This window comes from Protopterus annectens, chromosome 5.part0, assembly GCF_019279795.1.
Source record: "Protopterus annectens isolate FY-2018-M chromosome 5.part0, PAN1.0, whole genome shotgun sequence".
Taxonomy (NCBI): domain Eukaryota; kingdom Metazoa; phylum Chordata; order Ceratodontiformes; family Protopteridae; genus Protopterus; species Protopterus annectens.
This window is the reverse complement of record NC_056735.1, coordinates 1,934,890,905-1,934,911,794: the sequence shown is the minus strand read 5'-3', so window position 1 is coordinate 1,934,911,794 and position 20,890 is coordinate 1,934,890,905. Positions and strand designations below refer to the sequence as shown.

Below are 20,890 nucleotides of genomic sequence, written 5' to 3'. Positions count from 1 at the left end.
GTTCTGCCATTGCTGTGCCAAATTACTGCTGTTGTGCAGGATTGTTTAAGTTGTGCATGACATTGTTTTTAATAATAGGTCAAATGTTTGGCAGCTTTTTAGACCCTTTTGTGTCACTTCAGCTAGATAAACTCAGTTTTGAGCATGCTGTCAAAGGGGAGGGAAAACTTTTGCTGGAGCAAGGCACTAAGTAAGTTTGCATTCAGCAGTGCCATTTCTTTGCATGCTTTTCCACCTATGCTGGATGGATGTAGAAGGTGTGTGTGCACACATATGTGGCTGTTGCTGCACTTCAGGAGGACTGAGGTCTCACTGCATCAGTCTTTCTTACAGTTTGGCCATTTGTGTATAATCTAACAGATGACTATTGTGCAGTAATGCACAAATAGTTTTCTGTATTGTATAATGTTTTTGTTTACATATTTAATTGAACAGAAGCATAAAACCACGTGCATCCCTATGATTTGCATGCATTTGGTTGCGTGGTTTAAAATGTTTGGAGCACTGGCAATGGTTACTGCACTTTCTGAGGGTAGCTGTTATTTAAGTGCCGGCCTTTGTGTTGTAGTTTTTGCTTTGAATGCTTAATTGGTGATTTTTGTTTTCCTCATTCTTTTTGGTAACGCCATGTTCTTTGAGTGGATTCTAAAATCTTCAGCCACTGGAAGAGAGCCTAGCTAGGTAAAATGAATATCTACAAGTTGGAGTCTTGTGTTTTTGTTGGTAACTGCAGAATAACATACTTTAGATGTTAGGGTTTTGTAAGTTTGCAGTGAGATAGTTGCACAGTTTTGTAAGTAACCATGTGATTAATTGGGTAGTTTCTGTAGATGTGATGGAAGCTCCACTGAAGGGTCACACTGTTTTAAGTATGTGTGTGCTTGCTTGCATGCACTCGCTTTTAAATTGGGTCACAGGAATCATATTACAGCTTCCAGTGGTTCCAGAAGGTGCGCCTTTTTCTGCTAAATGTTCTTTCACTGTAGGATGGAGTTTCAGTAAGATTTATAAAGGGAAGTGACCACTTTTGTTACTGTTGCAGAGAGGTTATGGTCATGCTTACCAACATATAATGCAGTGCAGCAGTTTACACTACACAGTGACAGTTTTAAAAGGTCTTATAAGGATGAAGTGGGGTTTAGAGAACAGGGGGTAGAAAGAGCCATCTCAGAATAGTAAGTTGGTGTGCATCTCACATTGATTGAAGAGGCAGTTCATATCCATTCTTATAGTAATTAGATACATGTACATGGCTGACTGTGGGGAAAAGAGAGGTGCCCATGTCCTGAGTGGTGCCTAGTGCTGATATGGTAGACTGGAAAGGTTTACACTTTCTTTTTATGTTTGTTTCCTTTTCACAGTGGCTGACCCATTTACATTTTTTTTACATTCTCAGAATTTTCTTCAACACTGCAGTAGTGGTAAAATATTTTGCTGTGCTGTAGAGAAGGCCAGCTGCCACGAGGAGTTCTGAATTGTCTTACTTTAGGATCATGTCTAATTACACTAAATAATTTTGGAATTGAGCCTGACAGAACATGTGAAACTTCTGGCCATGCTGCATATAGAAGGTGTACATTTTTGAATGTTTCACATTTATGTAATTAGCTGACATACCCAGTTAGATTGGGGGCTACTGCATGTTTTGCCATACGTGACGTTATCACATTTGTGCATAAACGGTACTACTTTTTGTTTCCTTTGTTTCTGTGACTGTTTTAATTTACGTGAAGAAGGCCTTATAATTGTCTCTAGTAGATGTGTCCAATTTGGACTCAAAGTTTGCTTTGGAGGATTTAACTAGCACTCTTATTTGCTTGTTCAGGCTAAGGAGAGATTGCTTCCAATTGGGCACATGCTCCTTCTTGCTCCTGGACATCAATTTTTCCTTTTGTTATAGAGTTTATTTATTGCAGATGTCCACCAAACAGGTTTACTATTCCTTCCAGAGGATGATTTAGTCCTGTCTAGTATTCCTGATTCCATGCATCTATATAAATGCTCATATAGTGCTTTGGTAATGTTTTGGATACTGATGCCAGTTCCTAGAGAGGGGGTGGGAGCTGTGAAAGTGTTTATACCATCCCTCAAGAGGCTATAATCAGCTTTGGAAAAGTCTTTTTGTTTGACCCTAGCTAGAGGGGTGTCAGGGTAGATGCTAACTTCGAAAGTGACTGCCTTATGGTCAGATCTTACCAGGGAGGATGATACTGCAGGGGTCCTGCAGTGGTTACTCATATTGGTTAATACCAATTCCAAGGTTTTAGAACATCTTGTGGGGGTATTGACTAGTTGTTCCAAAGCATTTGCATTGAAAAAATTGAATAATCTCTGGGAATTTGTGTTCTGGCATGAGTAGTTCTTCCAGTCTATGTTTGGATAGTTAAAGTCTCCCAGGATCAGGGTAACAGGCTGAATCTTGATAGATTCAAAGAGGTCCAGATAGGTGGACTGGGCATCTTGAGCCAGATTTGGGGGCTGGTAGCTAGTTATGATTTGTATAGGGGTCTTGTCAATGGTTAACTGCACCTGGAGTGTCTCCTGTGCATCATACTGTTTGACCACCCTGGAGGTGCATTTCTTTAATATATATTGAAACTCCACCTCCTTTGGCTTTACTGTCCACAGTTTGTGGTCTAAAAGTATGACAGGATGAGTAATCAAATTAGGCTGGGGTGCTCTCCACAGCTTTAAACCATGTTTCTGTGACTGTGCAGATGTCAGCATTTTCTAGGGTAAGAATGCTTGCAATGAGTGCAGTTTCAGGCTTAGACTCTTAGTGTTTAGCAGCATGACCTTTAATTTGGGTTTTGTTTAAATTTTTATGTTGTTAGTTTTAACCTCATCACTTTTCCTAAAAAAGGCACTTTGGGGGAGGCAAGTGCCTTTGCCAAAAGCCTGAACCCCAAGTGAGACAGATGAGGCCATCTCTGGCAAAGCATCGTGGTCTTTCAATCATATCTTCCCAGGCTGTGAGGTACTGGATCCCCCTTGAATGACACCAGAAACTAAGCCAGTTGCTAAAGTCAATCATTTTCTGTTTGCATTTAGGCATCATTCTGGGTGATGGTAGCATGCTGCTTAAAGGTAAGGACATACCCAGCTGGGACACATATTCAGTGAGTTCAATCATGTCTCTCTTCATATAGTCCAGGGAGGTACATCTCAAGTCATTCACACCAACATGACTATGACAGAGTCATGACAGTAGCTGTTGTTGAGAGACTTGAGTTTGTATGTTATATGGTGGATTCTGGCTCCTGACAGACAACTAACCAAGACTTTCTCCTTATTCAGCCTGGTGAAAGGCACATCTGTGTGTCTCACAATGGAGTCTCCTATGACTAATATGTTGGGTTTATGGTTAAGCCTTAGTGGCTGTGAGACGCAGGTGTGTGAACTATGCTTGGTATTTGGTGTGGAGGACTCTGGAGATCATGTGTGTTTTTACCAAAGAGATGTCCTTTGTTTGGGCATGTATTTGTTGAAGACCTCCTCATATGTGGGTGAGTATTGTGTAGGTGTGGGTGGTGTTTGACATGTGGTGATTGTGTTGACATCCTTCTCAGTGCCAGATATACTGGCACGTGAGGGAGAGAGCATAGACTCTTGGTTCCTAATGTAATTGCATCTCTTGCAACTTTTGTTCCTAGGTGGTAGTAGTAGATGGTTGTCTGTGTACATGAGGCAGTTGCTATACTATCTCAGGATGCCCATATTGACCAGACAGGGAGGAGAAACTGAAGGAAATTATCCATCCATATTTGTCAGAATCTGAGGGAGAAAGGCCAGGGATACCTAAGGGGTAGGCCTAAAGCCCAAGTGCTTAAATCAAAACTAAGAGGCTTAGAATTACAGTTTAAACAGGTTATAAACAAGCACTAATATGTGCAACAGAAAAGATGCAACTGAACACTTTAGAGAACAAGCAGCAGCAAGTAGAAGAAAAAGCAAGATGAAGTAACTGAGTAGGAGGAGGAAATACAAATACAGTAAAAGCAGCTGAATAAAGTGTCTTTTTGTTTTGTTTTGTTTGCTAGTAAAGTGGAAAGGGAGAAAGGAGGAACAGAAGATTATTCAAGGTTAAGGAGCTAAGGGGTTTGGCCTTCCCAAATGATCTCTGTATTAGGTAGAATAAGGTAATGAGATGGGACTGAGAGGAGTGCCCCAGATCAAATTTACAGTAGGGGCGGGCAACAGCAAAGCCCACCAACTTGAAGAACACAGCAGCAGCAGTTAAAAAAAAATATTCAGCCAGAAATCAGCAAATATATAAATGCAGACACAGAAAAGTAAATAATTTAGTCAAGCAAATATATAAAAGTAGTGCATTACTGTTAAGCAAATAAATAAAAGCAGTGCAGTACTTATAAACACTGAACAGTTAGATAAAGTGCAAAACAATTACTTTTGTGAGCTCTATAATTCCAGATTGTTTCATTTATACTCTTATGTGTTTTATACAAGAAAGGAAGCACTAACCTGAATAGTTCTTGACTAGATACCACCTCTTTACCTGCATAGCTCTGTGCCATGAACAATCCTGCCACGTGGGGGTCCCCTACTACTGCTGCCATCTGTTCATCATTAGTCATACGAGGACTGGAACTGGGAGCTGCAGTGACAGTATGGGTCACTTACAGCCAGACTGGTGCCTGATTATGTTATGCAGAATACAACATGCAGAAACATTTTGCATACAGTAGCTAGATCATACTGAAAGGCACTACCAGACTCATACAGACACCTAAAATTACTCTTCAAGACACCAAAGCCTCTCTCAATGATAATGCAGGTCTGCAATGGGACTGTGTTTTGATTCTATTCAGCAGCTCCACTTGTATTTTTAACTGGTGTCACTAGTCATGGTTCCAGTGGGTATTAAGCATCACCTGAAAGAAAAAAAAAGAGAGAGAGCGAGAAAGAATAAAAGTGGTGGGGAGACAAACCAAATAAAAGGTGGTTTAATATATAGCAATTAATTTTATATTGAATAGCTACTTAATTAAAATTAAAATCAGGAAAAAAAAACATTTTTTTCCCATTTACCAATAATGTGGTCACTTGTTATCCTGCCATACAGGAAGGTTCAGTAAAGAGATCTAGTGATAAAGATATGGGAATCACGTCTATTATCCGGATGCTGGGCAAAGACATTGGTGATGCACCCTATGCATCACACACTACCTAACATCTGATGGAATGGTTGTCCTTCCTATTGCAGTACCATTCACTCATTGGACCAGATGGTGCCCTAATTGCAAAATGGATGCAATCTGTCTCACTGATTACTTCAGGAAAGCATGCCACCAAACAAAAAGGCATGCATTGATCTGGTTTTGTCATGACTTGACACCAGGAAATGTATAGAGTCACACATGCCAGGTGTATATCTGGGAACTGCTGAAGTATCATCAAGGCAGAATCCTGTGTATAGCCAGTGTGTTCCCAGTCTGTCTCAGGAACGCACAATGATTCTGTCACTTGCTGCTAGCCTAGCTATTTTCCTATGTGAGCTGCTTGTCTTGGCAGTGTGAGCTTCTTGTCTTGGCTGAGCCAAAACCATTTGTGCCCAGTGGTGCATCCCAGGCAAGAATGTGGAGATATAGACAGAGAATGTCTCCCTATAATGTTGGCAGTCAGGTGGTACTGGATAGGTTTATAGTGGACAGAGTTATTTTAAGGGACTTAGTGAGCAGGTATGACCCCGCAGGGGCACTGGGGTGATGCATGGCCTTTCTATCCTTGTGGATACAGAGGTATGTATAGTTCCACTATACTTGCCATGGAGACATTCCTGAGACAGACTGGGAACACACTGACTATCTCACAGGGCCCATTATATACATTATTATATATTCTGCTGCACTAATGTCTTAAAATCTGTTGTCATGTCAGAATGAATGTTTTCAGCAGAAGTTTAGACTTGTGAACAAAACTGCCAAATATCTCTCTCAAAGGGGTTATCAGTGAACATATTAAAAAAATGCATCCTTCCTAAAATGTTAGTTAAAGAACAATGACTTCCAGCTCTTGGTTAAGATCATGGAGCTTGATTGTTAAAGTATGGGGAACAATACACGATAAATATTGGAGCTTTCCTTCAAAGGATTATTTCAGGGCTTAATCTCATACTAGCTTCCACTTATTTAAACTAGCTTTATTCCTTTACTGTGGTTCACTTTTGAATAGAACTCCAGATGAAGTTATAGAGAACTAATTTCTTCTTTGGGGTTGATTAACCATGTATAGCTACTAGCAACACACATCTGGTGAGTAAGCAAGGATAATCTGCACTGAACAGGTACATTAAATTTATAGCAGGTCACAAGGCTTGAAAGATGTAGCCTTTGATTCTGTTCAAGCTTAGACCTGAACTTCTTTGTGGCATTACAGTATTTTTTTTTTTTTTTTTTTTTTAGTTTGGTTCTTGCTTTGAGTGCTTTTACTGCAGAGTCTATAGGATTTCCTTGTGATTGCTTGGCCTTTTTGCTTGGACACCAGTTCCCTCCTCCACAGGCATGTGATAAGTGAATTTGTGATCTTCCTATTTTTCTAAATATGTATATGTCATATCTGTGTGTGTGTGTGTGTGTGTGTGTGTGTGTGTGTGTGTGTGTGTGTGTGTGTGTGTGTGCGTGCGTGCGTGAGTGCGTGCATGCGTGCATGTGCGTGTGTGTGTGTGTGTGTGTGTGTGTGTGTGTGTGTGTGTGTGTGTGTGTGTGTGTGTGTGTGTAGTTTTGAGGGTGCTCACACATATATGTGCATGTGTCTTTGTCTCTCTGTGCTTGATTGAAGCCTGTGATAGGCTAGCATCCTATCCAGAATCAGTTTCTCTGCCTTCTGCATACTGGTTGCTGACAGGTCCTGGATCCCCTGTGGAACTGAACGGATAAAGCAGATAGTCATTACTGAATAAGTGAATTAATTAATGTGTTCATTAATTCATTAATTAATTAAGACTTTATGTTTTTCATTATCCAGAAGATAGTGAAATTGCTCTAGATAATACAGATGAAAATGTTATAAATTGCTACTTCCTGGTCTCCAGTTTGAGATGTTTATTAAAACCCACTCCCAACACCCTAAGATGTCACACTTGCTATCACCTTTATTGTAATTAGACTTTATTAATAAAGTGTTGAAGAAATTCAGAAGTGCAGGTATTCTTTCTGTCATACTTTTAAATGATTGTTTTGTCTACACTTCAGAGCTTTGATGTATGCACTGCTATACTCCTTTGTAGAACTGGAAAATTTGCTTTCTTGTAGAGCTACATTCTTGCTGCAACCTCAGAGGTAGTGTCTCTTAAGAAAGACACACACTGTGCTTTACAAAGGAGGTTGCAATCCATCTTTTATATGATGGGTTTAAGATACAACAAAAGTTTACTTTGAGATAAAAACATTATTTTCTTTAGTACAATATACAGTCCAAGGGCTGTTGACACCATATGCCAAATGAAAGTTATAGGTGGAATGTCATTTCAGATTTATTCATTTATCCATTTATTTTTTTGTGTTTGTTTATGTATTTATTTATTTATTTCCCTATGGGTTTGCTGCCATATTGGAATATAGCTCCAAATGTATCACTGAGTATTCTGTGTCTGTCTAGCACAGATGTATTACTTTTCAATGAGAACATCATGGCAGTGCCAATTACATGGAAATTAAGGATATGAAGGCAGGGAAGGCTCTTGGGCATGAAGGAATATTATATTTCTATCACTCAGGAAACATTGCCTACCCTGTATATGACAAAAGAAATGAAATATAAGAACTTCTGCTCTTCATATAGACCAGTTTTATTGAATAATAATGATTACTAAAAAATTATGACCATCAAGGCAAGAAGGTTAAATAATATTTTCCACCTCTGTAATATATAATTACATATGTAGATTCTAAAATGTGATTGAAACACACAAATAAATATAAAAAATAACTTGCCCTGGTAGTCTGCATGCAGACATAAGGAATTTCATGTTTAAGATCCAAAAATAAAAAATTAGAAGTCCATTGATAAAGTAGAATGTTTCTATCCATTTGCTGAAATGTGTATACAGGTTGTTTTCATATATTTGTCTAAACTTATCAAGGAATTGTTTATGATTTGGGATAAGCATTCCAAAATGGGAAAGTTTATATATAGGTCATAGCCAAGACTGTTCATTGTCACCACAGTTATTATAAGTGGCTTTAATACTTCTGCCTGAGATCATCAGAGTTAACAGAAACAGTCATCCTTAAAATCTAAATGGACGCAAACAACAAAGAACATGCATATTAATGATTCATTGATATTTATGAGAAGCTTTGACATGTGCCACTTTTATCTGCAATTTGCCAGTGATCTTTGATTCCATGTTAGATTATATTGAGAACATTGCAAAAGATAGGTTACTGCACTTCACTATTGGCTATAACTGGCTAGAAAACAACAATAAACCTTTTAGAGTGTGTTTAAGTTGTGAAAGAGATAGTTAGTGATATTTTAGCAATAATTAATGACTGGTTGTGCGTAATACAGGATTTACCCACATTCAGCATGGTTTGATCCTGAGATTGAAGTATGAGTGATTAAACAAAGCCAACCATTGGTAAATCCTACAGTATCCACCCACAGGAGTGGATTTTTGTTATTATATAATGAGATTATTTTACAAGAAAAAGTCTTGCCTTTTATAAATAATGTCATAATATAATATGACCTTAAATCTCATGCTCTGGTTGTATGAGGCGTCAAAGGCATGAGCTGGGGATGTTCTTAGGCTACCCAGTACATTGCTGTTTCAGTCATTTTTTTTCTTTCCTGTTTTATTTTTTTGTTGAAAGTCTACATGGTTTGAGTAGACTTTGATAAAATATGTGCACATTTGTCTCCTTAGTTTTGGATTATTTTGGAAAAAATGTGTGTTGTATGGCAGATTTGTGAGAAATGAAGTCAGTAAATAATGGGGGATATTTTTGTTTCAACAGGTAAGTGTTGGTAATATATGTCATGGAGCTGTTTATTGTGTTGCTAACATCATCAGCATTTCTAAGATTTATTTTTAATTTGTAATTTTTTTTAGTGCATTGTATTGTTGTGCTCCACAGAGAAGTTTACTGGCGCTAAATAGTTTTTATTTAGTTTTGTTACATTTTAAATTCTCTGCTTAGTGGCATTTTGGAATACTAATCCTCAATTTTTGTTTAATTATATTTAAATATTAATTTATTGTTGAATATTTAACACTAAACATTAAAACTGTTCAGGAGTTAAGATGATGATGATTTCTACTATGATCAAGAAGAAATTATTTTCTAAAAGACCTCACTCAGCTTAACATATAACTTTAACCAAATGCTCTAGTTATAAATTCAGATAATTAAAAAAAAGTTTTTAAGTTTCATGACTCACAGTGAATAAAAAAAGTACTTGCACAACTTATATATTATATACAATTATGAAGTTACTCCTGAGACATGTGCAGCCATCATTAAAAATTAACTACTCCGAAAATTATACTGCAAACTACCATTTATAAATTAGCTCACACTGCAATGTTAAGCAATGTGTTTCAGCACCACTGACTCCTTCTGAATAATTTACCTTCCAAGACAATGCTACGCTCCTCTTCTTTCTCTCATTTATATATATATATATATATATATATATATATATATATATATATATATATATCTACAATAACATTTATTGCAATGTCTGTCCACAACATGCAAAAAATAACAAATGCCTTCCAATGCATATTATGATTTAGCAATCAGATAATACATACATTATAATATTATCCTCATTCCTTTCAATTTAGCTGCAACAGAAAGAGAATGTTCCAGAATTGTTTAGAACTGGCTTTGGCTGTTCTTAGAAGCGTTGGCTATGTTCATTCAAATGAGTGCTCCTCAACCACCTACTTGACTTATTGAATTGAAAATTAACAGTCAGTCAAAAAGCAACTTTCATGAAACTCCTAGCAATGTTCTTCACTTATTCATTCATTTATTATTTAATACTTGCCTAATCTTATTCAGGATTGCAGGACTGTAAAAGGCTACCTAGCAGGGAAAAAAATTAATGTTGGTCTGCTGACAGAAGACACAAACATGTAATACAGATATGATATGATACATTTTATTTGACCCACATATTTTTTTTTGCTAGCCCAGAAGCTCAAATAATTGCAAATCCAATGACGGACAAATTAAAGGTAATAAAACAACATGTATGTGCCTTTGTGAAGGCTACATGGACTCTTAGTGGACACAAAGCAAACAGTCCGTTCTCAATTCTTGGTGTGATACCATTACTCTGAATACACACATACACATACACACACACACACACACACACACACACACACACACACACACACACACACACACACACACACACACACACACCATACTTGCACGGATGCATGCACATCCAGACATTTGCATATATGCAACCCCAACATAGACACACACACACATGCACATAAACCCCTGTACATACACAAAACCACATGGGAGCATGCATGCTGACACAAACACACACACACAGACACACACACACACACACACACACACACACGCACGCACGCACACACACAGACACACACACACACACACACACACACACATACACACACACACACGTACATACATGCTTGAACATATACAAACTCACATGGGATCATCCATGTAGACACACACACACACTTGCAGGCAGTTTAGAAGATCTCTGGTTCACTTACCTTCATGTCTTGTGATGAGGGAAGAAACTTTAACATCTGGTAAAAAACACATAGGACATGGAGGTTATGAAAACTCAGCACAGACTGCACCCTAACTTGGAAGTGAACTGGAAACCAAGCTGTGTGAAACAGTAGTACCAATGACTGCACCACTCTACCAACTAACAGTATTTAGAGACAGTATACATAATTTAAATACTTTATCCTTCTATATTTAGGTATAATTATGTCTTTTAATGATTTTATTTTTCTTCATTTCTATCTTGTTGTGTTTGATATACATGACCAACATCTGTTTAAACAAAATGTATATTATTCATTTATTTGCATTGAGTACATTCACTAGATGTCCTTATACATACTTGCATATGATATTTTATTAAGAATTGAGTAAACAATTGTATCTGTGCTCGCGTCTGGACATGGACTTTTTTTGTAGAAAAGATCTTCAAGCCAGTCCACCATTCTCAATTCATAAACTAAAACAAACACCATAAAATATCATAAAATTTAGCTTAAGCTCTAATAATTTGTGAAAATATATAAAGTTGATCTGTAACATAAACAAATTGTACAATAGTTAAACTGATATCCTAGTCTATTGAGCAAAGTGCTTCTGCTGTCAAGATGATAAATTATTTCTTCACAGTAATTTTTTTAAGCCCTTTTTCTGTCAGACTGCTCTACACAATTATTTCCTTTTTTATGATAACTAGATAATTCCATAATAAGAGACTGATCCTGTTGTTCCTGACTCATAATGGAAACCTCAGTGAGTGATGATATTGCGAGGCGGCCTTCCAACAGAAAATAAAAAGCTTTATGAGCTAATTACATTGCAACATGAATGCAGCTGAATAAGCTGTCAGTTTACTCACCTTGTATTTGACAATGATATTGGAGCAATGTGGTTTGATTATAAGTTCTTTCTAGGCTTGCAGTCTTGGAGACCATTGAAGGGCATAGGCCAAGTTCCCAGTAGCCCCTAAGCACTAATTGGTTAAGTGACTTGCTGAAGGACACACAGTAGTCAAAAAGGCGGAGGGCTCAAAATCTTTAACTGTAGCTTACAGCCTTATCCTTCTTCACCAAATGAGAAAGTGTGCTAAAGTAAAGACTTTTCATTTCTTTATGTTAATTTACTTATTTGCAAACCTGGTTGGTAATCTGGTCAACACAGACCTTTTCAGTCATGGCCTGGACCAAAAACAAAAAAACACAAATGCAATACATATGGGCGCTTTAGAGCAGACTAGCAATCAATATGTTTTTTAGAAAGTCGGTAGGAAACCTGAGTACCTGGAGAGAATACATGCATATACAGGACAGACATGCAAAATCCTCACTGACAAAAAGTGAAAACCAGGACTGGGTATGCACTCTGGAGTTTTAAGGCACAGATTTTAACCACAGAGCCACCTTACTTCCCAAAAGACATTTAGGCTTATGTCAGAAGAATTATACTCACCCCACTCATCTTAGGCTGCAATGGCAGACATTTATAAGCTCAGCAATAGCAGTGTGCATTTTTATTATTACACCAATTAGTTTAAAAAGATAAATCAGTTGATAAATGCAGCCTTGTTTTTACATAATCAAAGTGCTGCTCATTGTAGACTAATATGAAGATATTCTGAAGATCAACAGAGCCAAATTATATTTTAGTACTTTTGATTATAAAAGCTAATAAACCAGTAGCATTCAAAAAGCTTGAATTTTTGTAACCCCATGTTGATATTTTTTCACTTGCCATCATGCATAAAGATTATTTCTGGAGGAAGTTAATGAATGACTTGCTCAAACTGTACGTTGAAACGTATACTATAATCTTGCATTAATATATTTTTTGCTTTCTTTCTGATACTGACATTTATTTTAGTGTAAGGTTCTTCAATGAGGATTAGGTATTTTTCAGCAAAATGTGGGCCTGTGATTTAAAAGCCTTTATTAAAAAATGCATCTTATAGTAAAAGTACAGGTGAAGTGGTAACTTGTCTAAAAATGTTACATAGCAAGATGGATTTCTTTGGTTGACTCTGGGAGTGTAAGATTTGTACTTTTCCATCCTCCAGGAATTTGAGATAGAAGGTATAACATGTCATTTCGGAGAAGAACCTTATTCATTTTTTATACTGACATTACACTATTTTTGTTTAACTCACAGTTCAGTTACTTATGGGAATAAATGGTTTCTGCAAAAACAGAGGAAAACAATGGAGGCAACTTTTGATCCTGTACATGCAAACTTTTTTTTTTTTTTTTTAGAAATAGGATGCCATTAACTATAAAGTAGGGTACTTCCACTGCAACTCTTAAAACCAATCTGGGTGACTAGATGTATGATCACAAATTTTCAAACGGGATATGTGGAGAAATTTTAATTAATGTGGAACATTGTTAATCTCCCACCAGTATTAGGTGATGTGAATGAACTTCTCAATGGTATTCTTGGTCACAAGCTTAGTAAGAACCTGTGAACCTATGGCTGAATTTGAAATGAGGCTTATGTGTCAGGTGTCAGAACGTGTTAGATATGCAACTGATCTTTTATTTTTATACAGCATAGTAAGCAGGGAGTAAGAGCATTTATTATTCATTTAAATTACAATAGCTGGGTAGTTAAATTCATTTTTTTCGATTGCTGATGTTGAGGTTACATTTTCTGATATTTCCATAAAGCTTCGAACTGACACCAGTATTCATAGGATTCATAGGAGTTTTAAGGCAATATAGTCTCATGACAATCAATGCCTTTCAAATATCCATTTAAAGGCTCTATTTCTTTTATCAAAGAAGGCTAGGTCAGTTAGTCCTGAGAAGAATTTGAGGGTACCTATCCATTCATCCAGGTTCGGTTTGAAGGATGACAATATATTGTACTGTTTCACCTGCAAAGATAACTTACTTTAGAGAAGTGGGGAGGTGCTGTTGAATGAATCTATCTCTTCATCAAATTATATATATCTGTTTATGAATATTTAGGTTCCTGGTTCTGATGTTTACTTAGATATTACATTTATAGAGATATGGGAGATCAGAGACAACAATGTCTCTAATGGTGAAGCATTTGAGGCACAAACCAGCCTTCAAGAATCTGTAAGATATTGATAAAGAGATAAAGCTTCTAGCCTCTCTTGGTAGCTTGGGGTCTTCAAGTATAATTTTTTTTTTTTAGTTAAGACCTTCCTGTGTTCCTCTAGTTATTTATTTCACTGAGAATGATACACCCTGAAGGAGGCATCATGTTCTATAATTGGTGTACTCAGTGCAGAATATATGGGAAGAATGTCATCTTTAGATTTGGATGAGAAATGTTTGGCTATTAGTTGTATTAAGTAGAAGGATTTTTTGGGTCACTATCATATGAGCGAATCTCACAAATTGCGAACGCTCATAATATCGAACATACTAGACCTTGAACTTCCTATTGTGGGTGGCTGTGCCCCCGACACCCCCACTAAATATATATTCCAACTCTTGAGATCACACTACAGTGAGGAAAGGACAAATATTCCAATATTCACTGTACCACAATCTCAGAAAAAGCACTTTGAGGTCTGGTACATTCGATATTATGAACGTTTGCAATTTGTGTGATTTGCTCATATGATATAGACCCGGATTTTTAACTATATTTACCACAAGACAATCAAAGGAGCGGGGAATGTCAACCAAGCTCATCCCTGATGCTCAGATACCAAGATCCCTGAATATATTTTGATTTAATAGTATTGTCTACTGTATGTTGAGGGCAACTATTGTTTGCCAAATGAAATGATACTTAATCTTTTTGCGTTTAATTTGAGACAATTTTCGGTACACAATACACAGACAAGGTTACATAGAAAGAAAAGTTTAGCTAACACTTTCTTCCATGCTAAGACTGGCCACCTACACATTTGCTACAGTAATTACATTTAGGTGAATTTTGTCAGAATGATACATAATACTACTGGCAGAGAAGCATTGGAATCATTAGCAGATGAAATTGAGATTAGATTGAAAGGAATTAAGCTCAGTCAAATATAAGGAAGGTAAGATTCTGTGAATTAGGACACATGGAAATATATATCTTACAGGCATACTGACAGCAGAGGTTAAAGAATAAAAGCAGGAAAACTTATTTTGTGTTGTGAATACAATTTTTTGCCTAACACATACAAGCATCTTTAGAAAGAAATGGATTTTTTTTACCTGAGAATGTTTCAAAAAAGCATTTTTGCCTAAAAATTCTATTTTTTTCTCAATCAAGGTATTTGAACATAGATGAAATATTACCTTACAAGGTAGCTTCTGAGTAAATTTTGTAATTAAGAATGTTCGAATGTATAATATGCAATATGAGTAATTGTGTTTTTGAAAAGAAGTCTGGCACTAATTAATGGAATGATGTTAAAAATAAGGGAACATATTACATGCTAGGGTAGTATGTTTGTTTATGACATTGAGTGTAAATGAAGTTTGGCTACAAACCAAGTTGTCCCGGGACATCTTCATTGGGGTTAGGTTGATATTAGAGGGAGTTAAGTGGGTTGGGAAGCTGAAAGGGTTAAGTGGAGACAAGGCTGGTTCGGTGGTAATGAGATAAGGATGGGGAGGGGCTTAAGAGGTTTAATCTAGTATAGCTGGATTAAGCAATCACATTTTGGCGTGAACTTGCTAAGGCTGGTACCATGTCCTAGATGACCTGGGGGTATTTCGGTGCAGGTAGGCCTTGGGATCAAGTGGGGACATGGTGAGGTTTGGTGAGTGACATGTTTATGTATATTATTGGTGGGTCAGTTCCGTGGTTTGCAGGTTCTGTGGCTGTAAAAACTTTTTCTAAATACCAGAGGTTTTGGGGGGGGGAGCTGCTGGTGTTGCAGTATTTTAGCTTGGTGTTTCATGGCTGAAGATTTGTTTGGTTTACCATTAAATGGTGCAGGCTTTCTCCAGCATCCTACCATATAATTGGGGTCCATTCTTTATAAACCTGTGTTTTCTGTCAAAACAGTGGATAGCTTTAAAGACTAAATTTAGATATTGACAGATTCTCAGCAAGGTATATTCCCTGTGAGAACTGGGACTAAGTCCATTAATCAACCTTCTCCAATTGGCAGACAATAGCAAATGGACCTTGTTCCACTTTTACTTATTTCTTTCTGTGATGGAGGGTGCAGAAAAGTTAAATTACTGGGCTGTTTCCAAAGAAGAATCAGCCGTTGAACAGCTCCTGTAGCTCAGGGTACTGGTTGATTTATCTTGACGTGTCTTGCTAGTCGAGTAGCCTCTTTTGCAACTACGAAGTACGTTTAAAAGGTAAAGGTTTTTTTTTTTTTTTCTTTCCTCAGAGAGCTTAAAGGTAGTTGCATAAAGGTAGTTGGTTTGGGGATCATTGGTGGCTGTCTCAAGCTGTTCGTGGGCAGCTGACGGGGATATCTGTTGCTTCATGAAGTTTCACTGTGGTTACTGAGAGGGTTTCCATGAGGTGGAACTCAGAATGTTGAGGAGGGAGCAGTCTGTCACTGTGGTTGTGGTGGTTTGTAATGGTGTGAATCCCCTTCCCTCCCCCTCAGTCTTAGCCACTGTTCTACACTCCAGTATAGTGGTAGGAAGGTGCAGAACCATTTCTTGGGCTTACAGCTCTCCGGGATCCCTTGCTGGCACATGTGTGGTTGTGGCTCATGCGGTCAGTGAGTCTTAATTCAGACATGCAAGCTTCAGATTTTCACCAGGCAATTTGTGATAGTAAGGGTCTTTTATGTCATTAGTCTTTCCCTACGTTCTATGCATGCGGGTCATCTTTGTGCTTCACGGTGTTGATTCACAACAACTCTGAAGGTATTTCTGTACATTACAGCATTAATCAATGTCAGGGACAAAACTATATAATGATATTATACCGCTTTCGTACAGAACTGGCTGCAAGCATGTTTATGACCGAGACAACAACTATTTGTGCCAGTCAAATAACATGGTGCTAGTTGCACAAAGATAGAATCCAGGTTTTAAGGAGCTGTGTAAATGGCATTAAAAACATCTCACTAACATAGGCAGTTCTTTTTTAATATATACAATTTATTTATTTGTTTTATTTTATTTTATTTTACAATTGTTGACCGGGATAGTCCAACTGGATACATGTCCATTTTCAGCGGAGGCCCGGGGAGAAAAGCTCCAAGATAATAATTCACACTGAACATTTTGTAAATGCTAGTTTCAAGCAGATTACAGTCATAAGCAATACCAACATTTAGCACATATAGTACTAACTTATTATAAAACACTTTACAAAACAGCATTATTTTCAAAGTTAACCATAAATAACATTACATTCAGATTTAAGACACACTGAGCAACAATTATACAATTGACCCTTCCTGAAATGGAGTGGAAGAAAAAAGTTAGAAGTAGTTGAAGGTAAGGCACCTAAGAAAAGAGAGGTCACTAGTCGGGGTTAGTGCAAGGACATAACCAATGAGTTTTGAAGTATTTCTTGAGTTTGTTTTTGAATTGAGTTAGTGAGGGTTCTAGGGTCAAGTCAGCTGGGAGTTTCACTCCTGTCAGAAAGACATGGTGGTTATACATACCCATAATATTTTTAAGCGCAAACTCATACCTACCACAACTAGTTATATTCTTAATGACTCTTTCCAGAAATAAGTTTAGTAGCACTCCAGAATAGAGGAATTACTGCCACATGTAGAGTAAATTATAAAATGATCACAGAAGGCTCAAAGTTTCTTTGTTTGGAATGTATCGTGGCATGCTGAATGGATATTGTAGGGGGAGAGTCAAAAAGACAAAAATTGGACATTTATCAGTGCAGTTTTTGTAGTAACAAATTCAAGCTTGATTCGTGTTAATTAGAAACAAGAAAGTCGAGTGGGATTTTTTTATGTCCATCTGTACTAGATGCTCAGTACATTTTAAGCAGATTTTTATGTACAATAACAATGTACTTTCTTGCTGTGTTTGCATTTGAAAGGAAATGTAAGTAATTTATTTTATGTGATTGTAGCAATAGATACTGGTTTAATTGCCTGAAATAAATTGTTGTCTTTTATATCAGATATTGAACAGTTAATACTGGGCATATGTGAGTACCAGCAGCTTTAGTCCAGTCTATGTGATTTTGATTGTATATTTTCTCTTTTAACTAACTTTCGTGTTTTATTTGTTTATTTATTTATTTTCCTTGACTGGCTGGTGTGTTTCACCTTTGTGCTACTACTTTTAATAGTCTGCTTATGTCATCATGAAAGTGCAATAATGGAAAATGCAAACAGATCTCAAAGAGTGCTTTTGCCATTAAGCCAGCTTTCGATGGGGACAGCACTACTTTATTTTATGAGCAACTAAGCTCTTGGCATTCCAGAAGTCATTTAGGGTCACTGACAAAAATTTAAATTATTGCCATTTTGCAAGCTCTCAAGTGCGGAGGCAATACCAGTAATAGTATTCATAACAATATGATATTTAACAAACTCTGATATGTTAATAATGACAGCAAGAAAAGAAGCTGGTGACACTTCTTACATTTTAATAAAACATTAGGAAAGTGTAGCATTCTGAGCAGCTATACACATTGTAGTTAGACTGCAAAACGTCACATTTTAAAATTTAAGTTTTCTCAATCCATATCTAGAACATATTTGTTAACATTTATAAGCTTCATAGGCCTGTAATGAATTTGTATTAATAAAAGACCAACAATATTCTACTGAAGAAATAACACTGCTTACCTACTGCAGTACTTTAATGATAAAAGAACACATTCCATCTGTTTCACTCCTGGTGAAGTTTTCTTTGTGGCTCCCTTTTGCCTGGAAATAATATTTTACTGTAAGTAAGGCTAAATACACCTGTTATTGAAATGACTCTTTGCCCGCATTGTCTGGGCTAAGTGGTCGAGATGTATATGTGTGTTAGAGTTATTTTTTTGTCATTGCTTGCAAGCAAACGGGGAACAAATGGACAGAACGTAGTACACCTACTAATGGCTTAGTATGGTATATTATCAGCCTCAAATGGGAAGGTTAAGCAGGTTTATAAAAAAAAAAAAAAAAAAAAGAGTAGGAAGGGAGCCCTAAGTCATAATTACATTTGAAAGAGTGATGGGGGGAATATGGCAGTGGGTCCCCTTGATAGCACTGTAAGCCATTTGTTCGACATTATGTTTAGTTAGTGTGTCTCATTTAGAGATGGAAGGTTAAGAGCTAGGCAGATGGTTTTACAGTATAAGTTAGCTTGGCTTAGACAGTGCGCTAAGTGATGTGGTATGGAATTGCATGGTTACCCTGGTTCTGGATATTGATAGGTCCCTTCATGTGTGGGGTTTAGTTGTAACATACACGACTGGTAGTTAAATTTATAGTGGGTGTTTGATCAGTTAATTGGAAACATAGCTTCAGCTATGGCTGCTTTGTCATAAATGTGTGTGACGGTGGTACACTCCTTCCCAGGTTGACAGGACAGGTTGTTTTGAAGATGTCTTGAAATGTGCGTTATGTATTTTAGATGATTTACATGTCTTTTTTTTTCAATGGAACTTAAGGTACATTAACATTTCAGAACCCAATGTATAGTGGAGTTGCGATTCCAGTAATTGCAGAGGACATTTTGTGGTTCGCAGGCTTTTACCGTGCTGTTGTTCACAGCCTATGTCTGCTGTAACTAGGTCATAGTGGGGAGGGTAGTGTTAGGCTGTCTTTGACTATGTCTTTGAATGTGCGCTATGCATTTTACATGATTTATATGTCCCTCTTTGAGTTTTGATTTCAAATTTAATTGGTGGTACCATCAGTACATTAGATCAGTGTTGGAAAGTTGTCCCTGCTCGTTCAATACTAAAGGGAGCAGCAGCCATTTAGCCATAGGTAAGAGTTTGGGTTTCCGTAGTGCACTTGATGAGGTTACAAGTAATTTATTTTATGTAATGCTCATTAAGGCATGTCACTGTGGATGGGGTTCAGGTAGGTGGGGTGGAGTCACAACAATCTTAGGATCATACAACGTTAATAGACTACTGGCTTTGGGGTGATTGCAAGCTAGACAAGATCGGGTTTAATTTCTGTTAGTAGCACTTATCATGCCTGTCCAAGGGGATATGATTCATAACATTTGTTAAAAAAAAAGGGGAGGGGACAGGTCCCATATTTGATACCGACTTTTGGCAAATGCTTGATGGTTGGATAGGGGCTTCTTGTCAGTGCCTCCATTTAAAGTAGTTCTTTGTATGTGTGTACATAGAATTTATTGTTTTTTCTTTTCTTTGCAGATTTCTGAAGTGCAGAAGGCCTCATACAGTGGCCTGGAAAGTGGATCTGAAAGGTGAAGCTTTTTTGATAGAAAGGATGTTCTTGCCATGGGAATGGGCCACAATGAGGGTCTGAGTGATCATCTTATTAAGGCACATTAGAGCACGGTGTTCTAGTAGTCTGGGAGCTGAGCATTGTGTTGGTATGGGGGCAAGTAAAAAAAGGTAGATGGGGGGCTAAGGTAAAACTGTTGGGAACGGTTTATGGAGAGTGTGGGGATTCCATAGGAGGAGTCAATTCACAGCATTCAGGAGCATAGGAACTCATTAGGTTAAAGCCTTATGGCTCTTGTAAGCCAGTGGAGTTCAACCCTTGAGTTCAGGAGCTTGGAACATTGGGGTGATTATACTTACTAATCCAGTTGTTAAACGGTAGTTGGAGAAGGGCCAAGGACATGTTTGACAGGATGCAGGAGTTGTTCCTAATGGGTGGTATCTGTGGGGTAACACATTTGTCCATTGAGTAGATAGTGGTTATGTCACATACCATGTAGTTGGTGGGGCTAAGACGATATGCTACATTTGACAGGGTCCTGGCTGTGAGACTTGATATTAGTTGTTTTGACTGAGTGTCGATTGAGTTCAAGGGTTATAGTTGGTGGTTTTGTGGTTATAGTTTGTCAATCCGTTCAGGTTGAGCCATGATTTCAGCTTTGAAGAAAACAGGCTAAAAGGGTATGTATTCTTTTCATGGGGATGTTCTGGTGGTACAGTGGGGTCACGTTAATCCTACTTTATTTAGTTTCATTAGTGTATGTTTCAGTGATGATATGGCAAGGTGAATTACGATGGGATTCTAAGGTGCTTTACAGATGATGGGTACACCAAATGATGCTTGGCTTAATCCTTCC

The 20,890-nt window shown here is 37.4% G+C and overlaps 1 long non-coding RNA gene across 1 annotated transcript; it reads left to right on the top strand.

The window, feature by feature from the left end:
• The first annotated feature begins 1,505 nt into the window (after positions 1-1,505).
• LOC122802110 lies at positions 1,506-18,916 on the top strand. The gene is made up of 3 exons (XR_006364891.1): positions 1,506-1,727; positions 2,629-2,631; positions 18,905-18,916. It is a non-coding gene; the product is annotated as an uncharacterized LOC122802110 (long non-coding RNA).
• The last annotated feature ends 1,974 nt before the right edge of the window (positions 18,917-20,890 follow it).